Below are 23165 nucleotides of genomic sequence, written 5' to 3' on the forward strand. Positions count from 1 at the left end.
ATGTCTGGTTATTATTCTTGAGAGCTCATTTTCTTTTGGGGGTATCAGCTACTTGGGCTGACAATAGGGCAGGAGAGCAAAGCATAGGCCCTGCTTATCCACTCCTGGGGACTTTAAGTGGTCAGAGATGGGAGGCGGTTTTCCCTTCAGAGGGGAATGAGTGGATACTCATTTGCATTCCCCAGCCAAGCCTCTGGAACTCTCCTATTTACCCCACAACCCTGGCCAGCTGTTGTTTTTCTACCCCTAGTTGCAGTGCTCCAAGTAATGATCTGCTCAGGGCCATGCAGAGGTTTTGAAAGAGAATCACTTCAAAGGCTCCCCCAGTACACTCCAAGACCATGGTGACCTCTTTTACCCTAGGCTGCCTTTCCCCACCTACTAGGTCACAACTACTTAGTCTTTCTATTTTACCCTTGGCTTTTCAGATTCATACACTTTCCTCTCACTTTGAAATCATCCTCTGATGTCAAGTAGATAGATGAAGACTTCAGTCTAGTTGGCTATCATGATATTGTCCTTTCTCACCCACCACCATTTATACCTTCATTCTTCACCATTGCTCTCTCCTCTGCCCCCAAAGAAAACATACCCACACAGAGGGACACCAAGTGAAAAAAAAAAAAAAACAAAATAAACGCTCTGGTGGGGCAGAGGGAGGAAGTAAAATGCAAAAGATGTACACAAAGGAAGGAAGATACAAGGATTTGTATCCCCTTGCAGCTCAGTGATTCTGTCTTACAGATTTCTACTTGGAGTAGATCCATTTTGACTATGGTTTCAACCCTAGCCATACATCATAATCATCTGAGGTCTCAAAAGTTTCCCAGGTGATTCTAATGTATAGCCAGGGTTGTGAATCACTTGTGTTATGGCAACCCAGTAACTCCCTATCTTCACCTTTAGTGTGCTGGACAAATAGAAGCTTTAGAAATTCCAAATTGGCTTCAATTGTACAGAAAGAACACTACTATTGGCAATGTTGCGAAGCTTTAGAAATTCCAAATTGGCTTCAATTGTACAGAAAGAACACTACTATTGGCAATGTTGCAAATTTGGGGATTTGAGAGGAATCAGATATGGCTGAGACACACAGGGTAAAAATAAACAAATGCAAACTTCAAGAGACAACTGTTTAGCAAAGTTACTTTGGTAATAATAGCACATGGTAACAATTCATGGTAGGAAAATTTTTAAGATGGTAAGAAATCTCAGTGATGAAAGAGGACATCCTTAAGCAATTGAGTAGCACTTAAAAACCTGCCATTGAGATGTGAACATCACTAGAAAACCGAACTCACACGCAAAAACACATAGTCATAATAAACGCATCTTTTGTATTTTAGTCAAGGACAAAAAATACCAGAGCCAAGAATATACAATGGGGGAAAAGACAGTCTTTTCAACAAATGGTGCTGGGAACACTGAACAGCTACATGCAAAAGAATGAAACTGGACTTTCTTATACCATATGCAAAAATTTAAAAATGGATAAAGGACTTAAATGTGAGATTTGAAACCATAAAACTTCTAAAAGAAAGGATAGACGACAATCTCTTTGACATTAGCCTTAGCAACATCTTCCTAGATACGTCTCCTCAAGCAAGGGAAACAAAAGCAAAAATAAACTATTGGGTCTACACCAAAATAAAAAGCTTTTGCATAGCAAAGGAAACCAGCAACAAAAGAAAGCTACTGAATGGGAGAAGATATTCATAAATGATATATCTGATAAGGGGTTACTATCCAAAATATATAAAGAACTTATACAACGCAACACCAAAAAAACCCCAAATAATTCAATTAAAAATGGGCTGAGCACCTGAATAGACATTTTTCCAAATAAGACATATAGATGGCCAACAGACACATGAAAAGATGCTCAAACATCTCTACTCTTCAGGGAAATGGAAATCAAAACTACAGTCTTAGACCGTCAGAATGGCTAGAATCAATATGACAGGCAAGAATGTGGAGAAAAAGGAATGCTCATGTACTGTTAATGAGAATGCAAATTGGTGCGGCCACTGTGGAAAACAGTATGGCGGTTTTGCAAAAATTAAAAATGGAAATACCATATGACCCAGTAATTCCACTAGTAGGTATTTACCCAAGGAAAGTGAAAATGCTGATTTGAAAAGATATATGCACTCTTAGGTTTATTGCAGCATTATTTACAAAAGTGAAGATATGGATGCAACCTAAGTGTCCATCAATAGATGAATAGATAAAAGATGATGTGGTATACACACACACACACACACACACACACATATACATGTATGTAAACCATGGAACACTACTTGGCCATGAAAAAGAATGAGATCTTGCCATTTGTGACAACATGGATGGTCTTAGAGGGTACTATACTAAGTGAAATAAGTCATAGACAAATACCATATGATTTCACTTATATGTGGAATCCAAAAAACAAAACAAATGAACAAACAAAAAGCAGAACAGGCTCATAAATACAGAGAACAAACTGATGGTTGCCAGAGGGATGGGGAATGATAGGATAGACAAAATGGGAGAGGGGGAGGGAGAGGTACAGGCTTCCAGTTACAGAATGAATAGGGAATAAAAGACACAGCATATTTCAACTGTTTGAGGAACCTCCATACTGTTTTCCAGAGGGGTTGCACCAGCTTGCATTCCCACCAACAGTGTAGGAGGGTTCCCCTTTCTCCACATCCCCGCCAATATCTGTCCATTCGATCCAGCAATTGCACTACTGGGTATTTACCCCAAAGATACAAATGTAGGGACCCGAAGGGGTACGTGCACCCCAATGTTTATAGCAGCAATGTCCACAATAGCCAAACTGTGGAAAGAGCCAAGATGTCCATCGACAGACGAATGGATAAAGAAGAAGTGGTATATATACACAATGGAATATTATGCAGCCATCAAAAGGAATGAGATCTTGCCATTTGCAACGACGTGGATGGAACTGGAGGGTGTTATGCTGAGTGAAATAAGTCAATCAGAGAAAGACATGTATCATATGACCTCACTGATATGAGGAATTCTTAATCTCAGGAACAAACTGAGGGTTGCTGGAGTGGTGGGGGGTGGGAGGGATGGGGTGGCTGGGTGATAGACATTGGGGAGGGCATGTGCTATGGTGAGCGCTGTGAATTGTGCAAGACTGTTGAATCACAGATCTGTACTTCTGAAACAAATAACGCAACATATGTTAAGAAAAAAGAAAAAGAAGAAGATAGCAGGAGAGGAAGAATGAAGGGGAGTAAGTCGGAGGGGGAGACGAACCAGGAGAGATGATGGACTCTGAAAAACAAACTGAGGTTTCTGGAGGGGAGGAGGGTGGGGGGATGGGTTAGCCTGGTGATGGGTATTGAGGAGGGCACGTTCTGCATGGAGCACTGGGTGTTATGAACAAACAATGAATCATGGAACACTGCATCAAAAACTAATGATGTAATATATGGTGATTAACATAACAATAAAAAATTTAAAAAAAAGACACAGCATAGGGAGTATAGTCATTGATACTGTAATGCCACTGTATGGTGATAGATGGTATCTACACTTGTGGCGAGCACAGCATAATGTACAGACATGTGGAATCACTATGCTGTACACCTGAAACTAAAGTATCATTATGTGTCAACTATATCTCAATTTAAACATCTGAGTTTTACATCCCTTTGTCAAATATTTATTTTTTTAATGTTTTTAAAGATTTTATTTATTTATTTGACAGAGACAGACAGCGAGGGAGGGAACACAAGCAGGGGGAGTGGGAGAGGGAGAAGCAGGCTTCCCGTGGAGCAGGGAGCCCGATGCGGGGCTCGATCCCAGGACCCTGGGATCATGACCTGAGCCGAAGGCAGATGCTTAACGACTGAGCCACCAGGGGGCCCTCAAATATTTTTTTAAAAGAACAAAAATACTAATCTTTTTGGCTCCTTAGTTTTTCATATTCATGAAATTACTCTATTAGTTCTATAAGGTGTTTAAAGTATTACTATATAAGGGATCCCTGCCGTTTTATTTTTAATCTACAGATAATCCATATGGCAGTTTGGTCTATAATGTGAAGGTTGCTATATTGGCGAAATGTCTTTTACCTAATGTCAAAATGAATTGCCTAACGTTGCATCAAAGAATGTCATGTGTGAAAGCAACAATAAGTTTCTTAAAATATTTGTCTTGGTGGCTAAGAAAGAATCTGGCTGAACACTAGTAATTGGTCACCTTCTAGATCTAGAAATTCATTTTGAGCTCATTTATGAAAAAGTCAGCAAATATTTATTCTAGGCTTGTATGAGCCTCTGTGCTAGGAACTACCCACCAGGCATTAAGCTGCTACTTTTAAGTAGCAACTTTAAAGTTGCTACTTTTCCTCTATACCAGTACAAGTATGCTGGTGGACTTTTTGGTTTTATTGGATTAACTCACCTTTTAGGTAAATATTCTTTTAACTCAAAGTTCAAATTTCCTATCAAGGATCATTCTATTTTCTCAAAGAATCCCCTCCTCCTCCTCCTTCCCATGATGATGTTTGGGTTCAAAGGGTTAGGCTTTGGGGAAAAGGGACTCTCTTCCTTCTCTGCTAGTACCTACTGGCTTCTGGCTAAGGTTTAATTAATCTCTTCTGGCCTCTCCATAGGGGCCTTGATGGTTCTCCTGCTAACGTTCTGTAGCTGATTGAATCTGGGGTGTCTCCTCTCTGTTTGGTGAGGGATTCTAGCATCCTTGCTGACAAACTTTGTCACCCCCATGGCTCTCACTGGCACTCAGATGCTCTGAACCTCAAGCTCATCCATCATCTGACCCTTGACTTTGGCTGCCCACATTCCCAGCCTTTGCCATCAGGTCATCTCATGTCTCAGCCGCTGCAGCTCCCCACCAGGGCTGGCTCCCTCTCATGCCACGCAGGAGCACTCATGGGTCCTATTTCTAAAGGCATGGCAATTTATTAAAAGCCAGTTTGTAGAAAAACTGATTTGCATGTTTTCTTAGTTTTTTGTTAACTGTTTTTTGGTTTCCACACCAAACATTAATAAACGTTTGGGCTCTCTGCCCAGGCCTTGTTTTCCAGTTGGAAGACTGAGAAATAGGAGAGGTGCGGTGGAATGATGGGCAAATTGAGGGACATGAGAAAGCTACATTCCGAAAATAATGAGTATCTTTTTATATCAGTGTGAATATTATGAATACACCTTCATGAGTACATTGATTTTTATATACTTATAAGAATATATTATAGGGTATCTAAGAACTTTTAAAATGCCATCGGATTTTCTGAATATCTCAAATTTATTTGTTCATGGACATTTTATCTTGCAGAATTTTTAAAAGAACTATTCTTCTTTCAAATACACTTTAGGAAAACTTTCTCAGTGGGTCTGAGTGTTGAAGAGCCCTCTTTCCTTTCAGATTGAGGTCTTTGAATGGAAATTATAAAGTAACTTTTTTTCTGTGTGCCTAAAAATTTGTTTTCTTACAGTCAGAATACCCCGTGGATTCAATGCTGATTAAAATCAACAAAAACTGTTCTAATAAACATGTGCCTGCTCTAAATTCTCAAACCACCACTCTGACCTGACATTCTAGCCCATTAACAACATCCACTTTGCCTTTCCTCTCAATACTGTACCCCACAAGCTAATGCCTTTCTACAGTGCTTCTCATGTTCAATAGTATTTTTCTTGAATTGAAAATATTATTGATTTGGCCTTTGCCACACTATGAATTGGAAAGGCAACTTTTTATAAGAGGGAACCAAGGAGCAGCCTTATCAAGGTAAGTGGCCAAAGCCACATTGCCCCTAAGTGAGAGGTAAGATGATAGCCCAGGACTCTTGGCTCTTCGCCTGACCCACACCCATTCTCCAGTGCTTCTATTACATCTGGAGACAGATGCCTTTGTATGGCATAACTGTGACTGCATGTACAAAAAATAGAAGTAAACCTTCAACTAAAAATCCTTGGATATTGAAACAGAATTCTTGTTTAATTAGTGAAATAAATCCTATATACATCTCTATTTAGAATTTAATTCCAATGGCAAATTGCCTAAATTGGTCATAGGATCAAATAAGTTACAACATGTTTTCTCAACCGATGCACTCAATTTATTTGGCAATTCTAAAAAAAAAAGAAGAAGAACAAATGATATCTGGAATGATTATCTGGCAATAAGAAAGCATAAAAACTGCACTAGTCTAAACATCTAACCATATACTTACATCTAAATACTGATCATAATAATTAAGCTTAAAAAGGAGTAAATTAATTCTCTTACGACAGGTTCTATATGGAATGAAAAGTCTATTTACTTCAAAACTATACTCTGTGTAATTTAATCTCCTCTCAGAAAGAGATCCAGAGTTAACTCTCCCTTTACATTTCACATTTTCTCCCAGTTGATTGTTTGCTTCCTTACATTCTAATTTGGGTGTCAGAAGAAAAGGGAAAGTTATTACAATCTTTCTGAACAATCAACAGATATTTTCCCCCTTATCTATGTCTGCTCACACACAGCAATTATGGCCTAATAAAGCAATAAAAAGCATCTGCGGTAGCGAGAAATATCACATAGAAAAATAATTTGCAGGGCACCTGGGTGGCTCAGTTGGTTAAGCAACTGCCTTCAGCTCAGGTCATGATCCCGGGGTCCTAGGATCGAGCCCTCATCGGGCTCCCTGCTCAGCGGGAAGCCTGCTTCTCCCTCTCCCACTCCCCCTGATTGTGTTCTCTCTCTTGCTGTGTCTCTGTCAAATAAATAAATAAAATCTTAATAAATAAATAAATAAAAACTTGAAAAAAAGAAAAATAATTTGCCCTGGCTTTATATGGCAGCTTTCAGACCCTGAACATGGCTTGATAGAATTATTTGCAGGAGTAATTCTCCCAAATTAACTGTAGAACTAAAAAGTTAACAACAATTTAACAAGCTATATAGTGAAAGAAGGAACAAGTTGGGGTGGCCATGTGTAGCTGGAATCTAGGACCTGTACCATAACCTCAGTTCTATGGAGGAGGAGGATTGGTAAAGTGGATAGGGTTAAGGGAGAAATAACAGTCAGTGGTTGGCAGGACACCATATTGGATTCAGGATTTTTCTAACTTTGCCTCTTATCCTTTGTGAGGCGTGAAGGAGTCACATATTCTGCCGAGACCTGAGCTCCCTCATTTGTCAGGGAAGTGGCCCATTCAGAAGGCTTCTATGAGCCTGTCCCCTGGCTCTGCTGCTCTGTACCCCATATGCCTGGGGCTAGGTCCTGGCATGGGTGGCCAAGAAGAGTCTTCATCCCAGCCTGCATAGATGGGAGCTTCATTAGGCTAGCACTCCCGAAGTCATTCTCAAGACCAAAGTTCTCTACCTTTTTCTCCCTCACCATAACCTAGCCACCATCCTATGAGTCCGTCTGCAATGCTCTCCCAACTGGCATTCCTGTACTTGTTTTCTTCCTCCTCCATCCATTTGCACACAAAGCCAGAGTACTCTTTTTAAAAGACATATATATTATTATGTGTCTCCCTTATTAAAATTCCTTTAACCTCTTCCCTTTCTTGTAAGGTAAAATCCAACATACATATTTTATATAGGCTCCACACCCAGCATTGTAGCATTGTATGTAGGTTCCACACTGAGTGTGGAGCCCATTGCAGGGCTTGAATTCATGACCTTGAATGCTTAACCACCTGAGCCACCCAGGGACCCCAAAACCCAATATTTTTTAGTGTGACCTATGAGACTGCATCATTTGCTCCTGCCTACCTCTCCAGCCTCATCCTGATATAGAGCAACAGTCATACTGGCTTTCTTTTTGTTCCTCACAAATAATCCTTCTTTCCTTTCTCAAGGATTTCTACTGCCTGTTCCCTCCTTCCCTACTTAATGTCTGTCTCCCAAGCTGGAAGCTTCCTGATGGCTGGACCTACTATATCCCTCAGCTTCTTAGATAGTGTTTTATTATTTTTTTAATTTTATTATGTTAATCACCATACATTACATTAGTTTTTGATGTAGTGTTCCATGATTCATTGTTTGTGCATAACACCCAGTGCTCCACGCAGAACGTGCCCTCTTTAATACCCATCACCAGGCTAACCCATCCCCCCACCCCCTCCCCTCTAGAACCCTCAGTTTGTTTCTCAGAGTCCACAGTCTCTCATGGTTTGTCTCCTCCTCCGATTTCCCCCCCTTCCTTTTTCCCTTCCTGCTGTCTTCTTTTTTTTTAATATATAATGTATTATTTGTTTCAGAGGTACAGATCTGCGATTCAACAGTCTTACACAATTCACAGCGCTCACCATAGCACATACCCTCCCCAATGTCTATCACCCAGCCACCCCATCCCTCCCACCCCCCACCCCCCTCACTCCAGCAACCCTCAGTTTGTTTCCTGAGATTAAGAATTCCTCATATCAGTGAGATCATATGATACATGTCTTTCTCTGATTGACTTATTTTGCTCACCATAATACCCTCCAGTTCTATCCACGTTGTTGCAAATGGCAAGATTTCATTCCTTTTGATGGCTGCATAATATTCCATTGTATATATATACCACATCATGTTTTGAACATGGTAAGTAAAGTAAAACTTTTCTGGATAAATCATTAACAAAGTTCCCTTGGCTATTATGTAGTTTTAACCCTGGGGCTAAATTTTGATGTGTGTCTTTCACTGACTTTGCATCTTGGTAAATTTTCTACTTCCCTACTTACATTCATCATCATAATTCCTTGCCTTGCATAGAAGTAAAAAAACCAAAAGTTGGATAAAAATAAAGAACTATTTTTTTATAATACAGAGGACTCATTTCACAATAAGATTTATAACAGAATTCTCCAAATGTAATTTATGTATTTGATTTAAATTATTTAATTTTCCAAAATCCAATTTACACAATATTCTTTGGAAACAAATCCCTGCATGTTTGATCTAGAAGGTCCACCTCAGTTTCAGACAAAGTAGTCAATACTCATAGAGGTCTGGTGGGTTAATGGTTTGCCTGAGATTGCCCTGGGTTATGACCAGTGGGCAATGCACTAAGAAAAAGCAATATTCTATTCAGAAAAAGTTGCAGAGACGCTATAATTAATGCATATGCTTAATCCATGAATTCCTCTTGAAAATAATTTATTAGAGTTGACAGACTCAAGCACAACCAGTACAGTTCACATAAAAGGCCAGGACTGAATAGATGCTCATTGAACATTTATTGAATGAATGAATGATAAAAGGAGGTGAAAAGTTGGGAGCTGAAAGAGAAGCATTAGTTTGTAGAATATCCCAGAGTGTTCCCAAATCAGTCAAAGTTAAGTAGAACATGACAAGAGTGGTGGGGACAAAATGCCTACCAAGGTTTTAGAAATTTTAGGAGGGGAATAACTGTTGTTAATATTTCAGGCTATTTATTTATCGTTTGTTTGTTTGTTTTAAAGATTTATTCACTTATTTGAAAGAGAGTGCATGAGCGGGGGGTGGAGGAGCTCAAGGGGTGGTACAGAGGGAGAGAGAATCTCCAGGCAGACTCCCAAGTTCAGGCCCACACAGGGCTTGATCTCACCACACATAAGATCATGACCTGAGCCAAAACCAAGAGTTGGACACCCAACCGACTGAGCCACCAGGCCAATCATTTTAAATATAAAACTTGGAGGAATCTTTTCCCCTCTTTTTTAACCACTAAGCTAAATTAGCTACATTTTTCATTACATAAGGAGTTTTAGAAAAGATGTAACTAAAATAAACATAATAAGCTTCATCTCCAAGTATAAAAATGTCCCCTAAAGTTGATATTTCTTGCACGGTGTTCTAACTAGAAAGTTCTCTTTGCCTCCATCAGTTCTACCCTCTTAATCTCATCTCTTTTGTTCCACATCCCAAGTCTTTAGCTATAATTCGGACAAATGTAATTACTATTTTTACTATTACTATTACACATTTATTTATATACAAATTGTTTATTACCCACTGCACAAATTTTAAAAATTGCCTATTGTATAAAGCGCTATTCCCTAATTGCACTAGATTGATATGCTTTATTCTCTTAATTGTTAGAGAAATAGAACAGCACTACTGTCTTTTATATTCTCCAGCGCCAAGAACAGAGGGCCTAAATAAAGATTGATGAATCCAATTAAACAAATGACAAGATAGCTGGAAGTGTGGTATTCTTTTTTTTTTAGAGGGGCAGAGGGAGAGGGAGAGAGAGAATCTAGCAGGCTCCACAACCAGCACAGAGCCCAATGCAGGGCTCAATCTCACAACCTTGAGATCCCATGACCTGAGCCGAAATCAAGAGTCAGCTACTTAGCCAACTGAGCCACCCCGGCCCCCTTGGAAGTGTGGTATTCTTTTTGTGGGAATAACACAGCTGGAATCATTTTGGAGAAGTATTAATGAGACTAATGGCCATTACTGGACATGACCAGAGTTAAGATGCTTGGGTTAATACATATTGCAAGAAATGATGTGCATGTGCTTTTCTTATGCAAAACCACAATGTTCAGTGGTTGATATGAAGTTTCCTCCTCACATTTATACCAGTATAAACTATGAATACACATAAATTCCTTCACAGTCACACCATGATTGGGTTATTTTGGTCATCTATAATAATAGATGTACAAAACTTTAAATTTCTGTTTTTGAAATGTATTCATTGTCAGTTGAAGGCCCAGCTGAGATTGAGTCTGGAAGTGGAAGATTCCAAGAAACCCCTTGATGGAAGAAACCTAGACCTCTGTGTTACTGCTTGGAGGAATGCTGCCCAGCATGCATTGAACTTTGCATCAGCAAGAAATACATGTTTGTGTGAAGCCACTGAGATGTTAGGGTTTGTTTTTTTTTTTAAGATTTTATTTATTTTTTTGACAGAGAGATAGAGAGCACAAGTAGGCAGAGAGGCAGGCAGAGGGAGAGGGAGAAGCAGGCTCCCCACTGAGCAGGGAGCCCAACACGGGGCTCGATCGCAGGACCCTGAGATCATGACCTGAGCCGAAGGCAGATGCTTAACCAACTGAGCCACCCAGGCGCCCCAGATGTCAGGGTTTTTGTGTTACCATAGGGCATAGCCTATTCTACCCTAACACATTGGTTAGTTATAGGAGTTTTTTATTTTTTAATTGTTGTTGTGGAATTTGAAAAGAAAAGAAAACTAAATATATATATCTCCAAAAGGTTACGATAATGTACGTAATGAAGATGGAGTACAGACAAAAGAGAAAGAAAGGTTTCATGGGCTAAGTTCAGGGTTTTCAAGAGCAGCTGAGTGTATAATAATTTGGGAGAAGGAGAAATGTTCCTATACAGCTTGAATTAGACTTTTTCATTGTTTTTTAAGTTGCAGAGACAAAATTAAAATTTCTGTTTAATTTTGACTGATAGATTGATCTTCTTTGAAAATAATCCCATAGAATGCATAGAATGAACCCTGTAAGGTGCCAGCTTACACATATTGAGGTGTTTGCTATGTGCCTTCAATGTATTGCTTTTGTGATTAAGAAAAAAAAATTAGATATTTTCAACGGCACTTTCTAGAACCTATTTTGGTTTTCCTACTCCCCAACTCCTCTTTCCCTCTGAAAGAAGAAAGTGCTACGAGTCAGCAACCCAAATATCTAGAAGGTTATCTGCAGAGACAAGTGCCAATGTTCTACTTTTCATCCTCTCAAGTAGTTTCAAAGAAGAATATGAAAGGCAGATTTATGCACTGTGGCTCCATTTTATGTCATTTATGATCTAAACATTCATAGTATCAAGAGTACAAAAATTCCAGTAAAGGGAGATCTTATTTTTGAGCTCAGAAAGGTGAAATAGTTGAGGATAGACATTAATGGGGCTCTACAACTTATGTGGCTCCTTTTTTTTTTCTGGGCATGCAGAAATCTCACTGTTTTATCGCTTAGGTTAGGCATGGCTAACCACGTGGCTATCTACAGTCAATAAATTATCAATGAAAGTGATGTGTATTGCTTCTGGGCAAAATTATGTAAGACTTGTATGTATTCATTTTCCCTTCTTCTCTTTGCTGCAGTGACATTCCAGATCACAGAGCTCTTACCATCTGTGTCCCTGAATGAGGAACACATGGAGTAAGGCCTCAACTATCCATGACAAATAGTAGTAGGAATAAAAATAAATTGGGATTGTTTTTATCCCTTAAGATTTGGAGGTTATTTGTTGCTTTAGCATAACTTGACTGATGCTGACTGATACAAACAATGAGGATGGGAAGGGTGTTGACCTTATTTTAAAGTAAAGAATTGGGAGGACACATTCTTCTATTGAAAGCACCATCCTCCTGGGCGCCTGGGTGGCTCAGTTGGTTAAGCAACTGTCTCTGGCTCCCGTCATGATCCTGGAGTCCCAGGATCGAGTCCTGCATCGGGCTCCCTGCTCAGCAGGGAGTCTGCTTCTCCCTCTGACCCTCCCCCCTCTCATGCTCTCTTTCTCTTTCATGCTCTCTCTCAAATAAGTAAATAAAATCGTATAAAAAAAAAAAGCACCACCCTGTGTCTGGCATAATGCAAAGTCTTTCTACAACTTTTATGAAATTGGTATTAGCATCTCTATTTTACATAGAGTTTAAGCTCTTGTTAAAAAATCATTCAACAAGAACCAGGATTCAAAGATCTCTCTGAATAAAAAACCAGGTATAATTAGCTAACTGGTTGGTGATGCCAAGAGATAAGTTAGGAAAAAGTTCAAACCTTTTATGTATCTAGTAATTCTTAAAAGGGCAGGCTACTCAAACTGAGCTAAAATTCAATTTCTTAAAAAAAATTTCTCCACTGATCCAAAGAAGGATCTAAAATTGAAGGTAGCCAGTCAGTCAGGAAGCAAACGAGACACACAGGAAATGAAATAATACCATGTGAGAAAATTCCAAAAGGAAAAAAAGTTTAAAGAACATTTCAATAGATAATTCAAAATAAAATCTTCTCCTTCTTTCATCACAACCATTTCAAATCCTTTCCCAGTTAGGGCAGCACTCTCACAAGACCAATAGGTTTGAAGACAAGGGGACAGGAATAAGCAGCACTTGAAGAGGACATTGAATCATGCAACTTTTGTTGAAATCCTACAGCAGCCAATCAATAAACTTAGATTAATTGAAAGTTCATGAACTGCTACTATAATAGGAGGCCTGACATCAAATAGCAAAGCTCCTACATATTAAGAAACAGAGAAGGGAGAGAGAATTTTTTAAATAATGACACTACAATAAGAAATGAGACTTTCCAGTTTGTTTAATCATCAGGCAAAATGTATAGAGACATGATAAGTGAAAGTTTATATTGTGCAAATGAGTTCTTTATTGCAGGAACAGAAGGAATTGAGCCAAAATATTCACAGCACAAAGCCCAGGGGACCATTATAACTGAATGAGACACGGCTGAATTTTAAGAAATAGCACTGGTAGCACTTGGAGAGAGGGATATAAAAGAAGTAAGAGCTGTTCTGCCAGTGGCCAAATTCAGAAGCATTAGGATTTCTGCTTTTGAGCACAAGCTATAATGAGGGTGGAATTGATACCCTGTACCCTTGTCTTATTTGATCAGAACACTCTGGGTTTTTTACTTTCATGTGTATATTTCTATGGAAAACATGGATTTAATTATCTAAATACAAATTCCCTTGCTTCCTACTATTCTATACCCTGAATAAGTGTTACCTGTCTGACCTCTGAAGGAATTTTTCTGCTTTATAAAAAAATTAAAAGCATACTTAATTAAAATAGAGTCTTTAATCAGAATGGTACCTCCATAAGACACTAGCTACGGGGGCAGGGGGGAAGGAGAAGAAAGAGAAACAAAATGAATAGCAATAGATTAGTAAATATATCTTTATTCTGGTTTGTTTTGTGCTTCAGATTTATTAAAACCTCCCCAAATAAAGAACTCTCATATGTTGGATGTTTATTTAAATGCTTCAGAAAAGATTCTGTTGGGAATTTCAAATGTCAGGGGAAAGGCAGGATATTCGTTTTTTGTGTGTGTTTTTTTTAAATGTCGGGTTGCTTTTAATTAAAAGTAAATTTTCTGAAAGCCTGCAGTACAGGCTTTTAATGTTTTTGGTGTTTTGCTTAGCACAAGATGAAGGGTTGAGAATACTCCTTTGAAATTACATATCTTGGGAGAACAGTTTCCTTCTTCAGTGAAGTGTGCGGGAGTAGTTTCAGAAATATTTCAGAGTCATTTTCAAACTTCCAAGACCTCCCCACACTGTCTCTCTTTCTACAGTTCCCTAGGATTTCTGCTATGCCAGCTCACTTTTCCTTTCCAAGGAAATCACTGTCCTACAGCAATTGCTACTAACGGGTAAATGTCAGCCCGCTTGGTGTTTTGGGGGTGGAGAAAAGCTGCTACCCACTGGGTTAAGCTACCTCATAAAATGTATTAGAACACCTAAAACACTTCTAAAAGAGAAGCCTTTCTGTGGTTCTTAACAAGAAACCTCATTTATAAGAGTGTAACCTCATTTATAAGAGCCTGTACTCTTCATTCATTTCATTAGACATCTTAAGATAGGATTATTTTTAAATTTTATCCTTTGAGAGAGTTCAGTTTATTATTTGCAATAAGAACATTAATACTCTCAGGCATCTGGATCAAAACGCAAAGAAGGGTGGGGGACCAGGGAGAAGACTTCATTTTCTTGTATGACACATATTAGCAGACTTTTCATACAACTCACATCAAGTTCAAAGGGATATGTTTTGAGATGCATTTAAAGCAACAATTGGAAGAAACTGCATTCATGTTATCTCAAATCTTGAAAAGTAATGATGCATGCAGAAGTACTTGAAATATCAGCTGGTATGTTTTTTATCCTCATGACTTCCTAGCTATTCCAAGTTGCCCAGCGGCAATCTTGTCATAGAAAGCATCATTCACTGCTCTGAGCATGTGTGGAAGAGGTAACAGGAGGAAAGAAGAGGGGAGGTGCAAACCATCCTGAAACAAAATCCTGTTTGGCTTTGAACTTTCAAATAACAGCTAGGTTCATAACAGATAAACATTATAAAATCCAAAGAATGTTTGATTTGCAAATGCCAGGATCTTGAAAAAGAAGAGGTTTTTAGGTTTGCTTTTAAGAGCAAAACCTGACTGCTCTAGGGAATAGAACGTCCCATGCCTTGGATCACAGGGTGGGAAAGGATTCTGGCTGTAAGACTGGAGAAGAGTTTTCCCACCTCATAAGGACACTTTCTAGATAGCAGGGAGGAGTTTGGAAAGAGTTTGGGGAAAAGATCACGAAACTTGGGTCTTGGGATGCCTGGGTAGTTCAGTTGTTAAGCATCTGCCTTTGGTTCAGGTCATGATCCCAGGATCCTGGGATCAAGCCCCACATCAGGCTCCTTGCTCAGTGGGGAGCCAGCTTCTCCCTCTGCCTCCCATTCCCCCTGCTTGTTCTCTCTCTCCTTCACTGACAAATAAATAAATAAGATCTTTAAAAAAAAAAAAGAAAGAAACTTGGATCGTAGTGATCTTAGTGTGGGACCCTCCTTTTTGGCCCACCACATTTTAAGTTTGAAGCCACAGGAGGAGGAGAGAGAAACTCCTATAGATATATTTGGAAATTCAAAAGTTAGAAGAGGGTTATATCCCATTTCCAGTTTGAAATTCTGGAAGGAAAAAGCCCTTATGGAGTGTCACTAGGCATACCAGGGTGGATGGAAGCAGTAGAGTATATATGATAGTACAGTGTCTAAACATGCAATAGCCCACAGGGCTTAACTCCCTGTAAACATAGAGGAGATAAAAAGACATTTTTGGTGCCCAAGGTGGGAAAGAAGTAACTGAGGACTTACAGGAGACTCAGCAGTCAGTCCTCATGATGAAGGGCTGGGAACTCCAAAGAAGAGACTTAAGGGTAGGCAGTCAAGCTGGGGATAGGTGATGGATCGGAGTCTAAGAGGATGAGCCATATCAGCAAGAGAGAAGAGCCAAAGCAAAGGGAAACACTGAGTGTTCCTCCCTTACCCAAGTCTGGGAGCTATCACCATGCCTTGCCTCTGACAGGAGAACAGAGGACCAGCTAGAAAAGCCATGGATGTCAGCATGGGATGGTAGCAAAGATAGAGTCATATCCTGAAGATCACGTAGGGCTGCTAAAGTATAAAAGTTAAAAAAATAAAATCATGAGTCTCATGCAAATGTAAAATGAACATTAATAAGCTTATTCAACTTATTAATTAAGGAGAGAACCAGGAAGTTGTTAAAATCTGTTCAGAATAGAATTTGAAGAGTAATACATAGGCAGTTGGAAATGCTGAACTGAATTTGCTAGTAGATGCAAGATTGATTATTAACCTATAGGACCATAAAACACAACGACTGGAGTTATCTTTTCTATAAGGTAGAAATCAGCTACAATTCTATTGGGCAAAATCCATTTGCATTGTTATGGACAAGAATCACTTACATTGCTACCAGTTTCCTACAAATTGGTTTTTGCTCTTTACTTTAGCACTAAGTAAAATCATTTTTGTTAGACATATTGTCAATTTTGCAGAAAGTATATGTTATATGCAAACAATGAATCATGGAACACTACATCAAAAACTAATGATGTAATATATGGTGATTAACATAATAAAAATAAATAAATAAAAAATAAAAAAAGAGAATAGGAAGGACTTTCCAAAGAAGGAGGAACATAAGATACAGATTTTTTTTAAAAAAGTATATATTAAGGATAAAATCTTCAAGGCATTTTATGATGTTTCTTCCCTAGATGTGGCTTTTTGCATGGCAATGGGGAGTTTCTGTGGTTTTAGAGGATTAGCCATTTCTTTTTTTTAAGTTTTTTAAAAAAAATTCCAGTTAGTTTTAATATAGAGTGTAATATTAATTTCAGGTGTACAATTTAGTGATTCAATACTTCCATACAACATCCAGTGCTCATCATAAGTGCACTCCTTCATCCCCATCACCTATTTAACCCATCCTCCCATCCACCTCCCCTCTGGTAACCATCTGTTTGTTCTCCATAGTTGAGTCTGTTTCTTGGTTTACCTCTCTTTTTCCCCTATGATCATTTGTTTTGTTTCTTAAGTTCCACATATAAGTGAAATCATATGGTATTTGTCTTTCTCTGACTGACTTATTTCCCTCTAATATCCTCTAGCTCCGGCCATGTCATTGCAAAGCCAAGGTTTCATTCTTTTTCATTGCTGAGTAATATTCCATTGTATATATGTATACCACTTCTTCTTTATCCATTCATCTGTTGATCGACATTTGGTCTCCTTTCATATTTTGGCTATTATAGATAATGCTGCTATAAACATTGGAGTGCCTGTATTCCTTCAAATTAGTATTTTTTTATTCTTTGGGTAAATAGCTAATAGTGCAATTGCTAGACTATAGGGCAATTCTATTTTTAACTTTTTGAGGAACCTCCATACTGTTTTCCAGAGTGGCTGCACCAGTTTGCATTCCCACCAACAGTGCAAGAGGGTTCCCCTTTCTCCACATTCTTACCAATACCTGTTGTTTTTTGTGTTATTGATTTTAGCCATTCTGACAGGTGTGAGGTGATATCTCATTATAGTTTTGATTTGTATTTCCCTAATGATGAGTGATGTTAAACATTATTTCATGTGTCTTTTGGCCATCTGGATGTCTTTGGAAAAATGCCTATTCATGTCTTCTGCCCATTTGTTAATTGGATTATTTTGTTGGGTGTTTTTATAAGTTCTTTATATATTTTGGATACTAACCCCTTATCAGATATGTCATTTGCAAATACCTTCTCCCATTCTGTAGGTTGCCTTTTAGTTTTGTTGATTGTTTCCTTCTCTGTGCAGAAGCTTTTAATTTTGATGAAGTCCCAATCATTCATTTTTGCTTTTATTTCCCTTGCCTCAGGAGACATATCCAGTAAGAAGTTACTAGGGCCAGTGTCAAAGAGGTTACTGCCTGTGTTCTCTAGGATTCTGATGGATTCCTATCTCACATTTAGGTCTTTAATCCATTTTGAATTTATTTTTGTGTATGGTGTAAGACAGTGGTCTAGTTTCATTTTTTTGCATTTTGCTGTCCAGTTTTCCCAATATCATTTGTTAAAGAGGCTGTCTTTTTTTTTATTGAATATTCTTTCCTGCTTTGTTGAGATTAGTTGACCATATAGTTGTGGGTCCATTTCTGGGTTCCCTATTCTGTTCCCTTGATCTGTGTGTCCACTTTTGTGCCAGTACCATACTGTCTTGATCCCTACAGCTTTGTATTATAACCTGAAGTCTGGAATTATGATGCCTCTAGCTTTGCTTTGCTTTTCCAAGGTTGGTTTGTCTATTCGGGGTCTTTTTTGGTTCCATACAAATCTTAGAGTTGTTTGTTCCAGTTCTGTGAAAAATGCTGGTCGTGTTTTGATAGGGATTGCATTAAATGCGTAGATTGCTTGGGTAATATAGACATTTTAACAATATTTGTTCTTCCAGTCCATGAGCATGGACTGTTTTCCCATTCTTGGTGTCATCTTCCATTTCTTTCATCAGTGTTTTATAGTTTTCAGGATACAGATCTTTTACCTCTTTAGTTAGATTTATTCCAGGTATCTTATAGCTTTTGGGGCAGTTGTAAATAGGATTGATTGCTTGATTTCTCTTTTCTGTTGCGTCATTATTGGTTTATAGAAATGCAACAGATTTCTGCACATTGATTTTGTATCCTGTGATTTTACTGAATTCATTTCATCAGTTCCATCAATTTCTTGGTGGAGTCTTTTGGGTTTTCTATATAGAGCATCATGTCATCTGAAAATAGTGAAAGTTTTACTTCTTCCTGTTAATTTGAATGCCTTTTGTTTCTTTTTGTTGTCTGATTGCTATGGCTAGAACTTCCAATGCTATGTTAAATAACAGTGATGAGAGTGGACATTCTTGTCTTGTTCCCAACCATAGAGGAAAAGCTCTTAGTTTCTCCCCATTGAGGATGATATTAGCTGTGGGTTTTTCATATATGGACTTTATTATGTTGAGGTATGTTCCCTCTAACCCTACTTTGTTGAGGGTTTTTATCATGGATGGATGTTGTACTTTTTCAAATGCTTTTTCTGCATCTATTGAAAGGATTATACGGTTCTTATCCTTTCTTTTATTGATGTGCTGTCATATTGATTGATTTGCAAATACTGAACCACACTTGAAGCCCAGGAATAAATCCCAATTGATCGTAGTGAATGATTGTTTTAAGGTACTGTTGGATTTGGTTTGCTAGTATCTTATGGAGAATTTTTGCATCCGTGTTCATCAAGGATATTGGCCTGTAATTTTCCTTTTTAGTGGAGTCTTTACCTGGTTTTAGTATCAGGGTAATGCTGGCTTCAAAGATTGAATTTGGAAGTTTTCCTTCCTTTTCTATTTTTTGGAATAGTTTTGAGAAGAATAGGTATTAATTTTTCTTTAAAAGTTTGGTAGGATTCACCTATGAAGCCATCTGGCTCTGAACTTTTGTTTGTTGGGAGATTTTTTATTATTGATTCAATTTCTTTGCTAGTTATGTGTCTGTACAGATTATCTATTTATTCCTGTTTCAGTTTGGGTAGTTTATATCTTTTTAGGAATTTATCTGCTTCTCCCAGGTTGTCCAATTTGTTGGCAAATAGTTTTTCATAATATTCTCTTATAATTGTTTAAATATCTGTGGTGTATGTTGTTATTCCTCCTCTCTCATTTGTGATTTTACTTATTTAGGTCCTTTCTCATTTCTTTTTGAAAAGTCTGGCTAGGGCTTTATCAATTTTATTTATTTTTTCAAAGAGCCAGCTCCTGGTTCCATTGATCTGTTCTATTGGTTTTGTTTTAAGTTTCTATATTATTTATTTCTGTTCTAATCTTTATTATTTCCTTCCTTCTGATGGCTCTAAGCTTCATTTGTTGTTCTTTTTCTAGCTTCTTTGGGTGTAAGGTCAGGTTGTTTATTCAAGATTTTTCTTGCTTCCTAAGGTAGGCCTGTATTGTTATGTACTTCCTTCTTAGGACCACTTTTGCTGCATCCCAAAGGTTTTGGACGATTGTGTTTTCATTTTCATTTGTTTCCATGTATTTTTAAAATTTCTTCTTTGATTTCCTAGTTGACCCATTCATTGTTTAGTAGCATGTTGTTTAACCTTCATGTATTTGTGGTCTTTCCAAATTTTTTCTTGTGGTTGACTTAAAGTTTCATAGCATTGTGGTCAGAAAATATGCATGGTATGATCTCAATCTTTTTGTACTTGTTGAGGGCTGATTTGTGACCCAGTATGTGATCTATTCTGAAAAATGCCCCATGTGCACTTGAAAAGAATGTGCAGTCTACTGTTTTTAGGATGGAATGTTCTGAATATATCTGTTAAATCCATCTGGTTTTGTGTGTCATTCAAAGTCATTGTTTCCTTGCTGACTTTCTGTTTAGATGGACAATTGATGAAGTGGAGTGTTAAAATCCTCTACTATTATTGTATTATTAGCTATTAGTTCCTTTATGTTTGTTATTAATTGATTTATATATCCCATTTTGGATGCATAAATATTTACAATTGTTATACCTGCTTGTTGGATTGTGCCTTTTGTTATTATAAAGTGTCCTTCTTCATCTTTTGTTACAGTCTTTGGTTTAAACTGTAGTTTGTCTGATATAAGTATTGCTACTCCAGCTTTCTTTTGACATACATTTGCATGATGAATATTTCTCTATCCCCTCACTTTCAATCTTCAGGTGTCCTTAGGTCTAAAATGAATCTCTTGTAGGCAACATATAGATGGGTCTTATTTTTTAAATCCATTCTGATACCCTATGTCTTTTCATTGGCGTGTTTAGTCGACTTACATTCAAAGTAATTATTGATAGATATGTATTTAGTGCCATTGTATTATTTGTTAAGTTGTTGTTTCTGGAAATTTTCTCCATTCCTTTCTAGACTTTGTCAATTTTGGTCTTTCCTTTGCACTCAAAGAATCCCTTTTAATATTTCTTGAAGGGCTGGTTTAGTGGGCATGAATTCCTTTAGTTTTTGTTTGTCTAGGAAACCCTTTATCTGTCGTTCTATTCTGAATGATAGCCTTGCTGGATAGAGTATTCTTGTCGGCAGATTTGTCCCATTCAGCACTTTGAATATATCATGACCCTCTCTTCTGGCTTGCCAAGTTTCTGTTGGGAAATCTGCAGCTAGCCTTATGGGTCTTCCCTTCTAAGTTAAGGGTTTCTTTCATCTTGCTGCTTTTAAGATTTTTTATTTATCACTATATTTTGCAAATTTCATTATAATATGTCTTGGTGTTGGTCTGCTCTTGCTGATTTTGATGGGAGTTCTCTGTGACTCCTGGATCTGGATGTCTGTTTCCTTCTCCAAATTAAGGAAGTTTTCAGCTATTATTTCCTCAAATAAATTTTCTGTCCTCTTTTATCTTATTCTTCTGGCATTCCTACAATACAAATGTTATTACATTTGTTGGAGTCACTGAGTTCTCTAAGTCTATTCTCATGTTCCATAATTCTTCTTTCTGTCTTTTGTTCAGCTTCATTATTTTCCATTATTCTGTCTTCTATATCACTTCTTTGTTCCTCTACTTCTGGCCTTGTGTTCATTGCATCAAGCCTGTTTCCAATCTCAATTATTGCATTTTTTTCATTCCCAACTGATTCTATTTTAGTTCTTTTATCTCTGTGGTAAGGGTCTCCCTGTAGTCTTCCATTCTTTTCTCAAGCCCAGCTAGTATCCTTATGATTGTTGCTTTAAATTCTCCATCAGGCATGTTATTTATATCTGTCTTGCTTAGATCTCTGGCCGTGACTTTATCTCATTCTTTCATTTGGGATGAATTCCTCCATCTTGGCATTTTGTCTAAGTCTCTGCCTTCTTCTCTGTTTTAGAAAAGCCCATTATGTTTCCTGCTCCTGAGAGTAATGGCTTTATGAAGAAGAGGTCATAAAGTACCCAAAGAGTGTCTCTGGTATGTGCTGTGTGCACTCTCCTGTTGTGCTTTGGCTGCTCTATCCTTTAGGCCAGTCATCTGCGAGGCTGTCCTTGCCTGCACTGGGCAGTGTTTGATCGTTGGCCTGAATGTGGTGAGTTTTAATTAGGTGTGCTCTGGTATGCTTGTTAAATGAGACCTGATACACTTCCACTAGAACTGAAGCCCCATAGAACTCTCTGGCCAGGAGACAGGGTAAGCAGGGGTTTGTGCTGGTCTCCTGGGGAAGGAGCTCACTGTGCTGGGACTGAGCCAAGCTTGACTAAGAAGGACGGTCCACCAGAGTGCAGGGGTGTAGGACTTAGTGTAAACAGGTTAGGCAGTCAGTGTTGGCACTGTGCTGTTTACTGCAAGTGGCTCTGTGTTTATGCTGAAGGGCAGGGAAGGGAAATGTTGCCAGCCAGCTTCTTTGTCCCTGAAGAGGCATTTCTATGAATGCTGCCACTCTGGGAAGCACTCCAAGAAGAGCAAATAATCTTCCTCCTGTATCTCTCAGGTGTTTCTCCACTGTCCACCTCTGTTTGCCTGTCTTCTCTCCCTGAGCAGTGGAGTGCCCTTCAGGCTCTATCCCAGCAAAGCCTGCTGACTTTTAAAACTCCAGGCTTTAGGGACATGGTGTGGGCAGGCGCTTGTGCTGGTCTTCTAGTCCCACTTTGCTGGGACTGAGGCAAGCCTGACTGAGAAGGGCAGTCATGCCAGAGCACAGGGGTATGGGACTTTGGCCACTTCTTTTCTTACCTCTCACTCATGTGGCTGCTGATGCTTGAAGTCCTCCTAACACATAAGAAAGGTTTTCTTTCCATGACAGGCTATAAGACTTCAAATGCAAATACCTGCAGGAGAGGTAGCATATATATAATTTCCTATTATGGTATCAACGACTCTAAGTTGTAAAAGAGGCTAGTCAATAGAAATTGATTTAAGGTGTACATAATGACAATGCCTGCCATTTTACAAAAAGAACACCCAGGACTTCCTTTTGCTTATTTTTAAGTCTTGGACAAATTTTCCTGAAAGCTTGTGTCATGCCTCTCTTGAGGCTAACAGGAACTCTTGACAGATAGTTTTCTACTGATATCAGAAAAGTACATAAAGCCCCAAGGACATTAGATTGCCCCAAGCAGAAGTGGTGAAGAAAAGAAATGTGGGTAAGGATGGGGATGACAAGGCCCTGGGCTGAGAAACTGAATTTGAAAGTAGAATCAACTGTGCTACC

The sequence above is a fragment of the Callorhinus ursinus genome, unplaced genomic scaffold, assembly GCF_003265705.2.
Source record: "Callorhinus ursinus isolate GAN/ISIS: 27379988/994484 unplaced genomic scaffold, GSC_fseal_2.0 scaffold14, whole genome shotgun sequence".
In the NCBI taxonomy this organism is placed as follows: domain Eukaryota; kingdom Metazoa; phylum Chordata; class Mammalia; order Carnivora; family Otariidae; genus Callorhinus; species Callorhinus ursinus.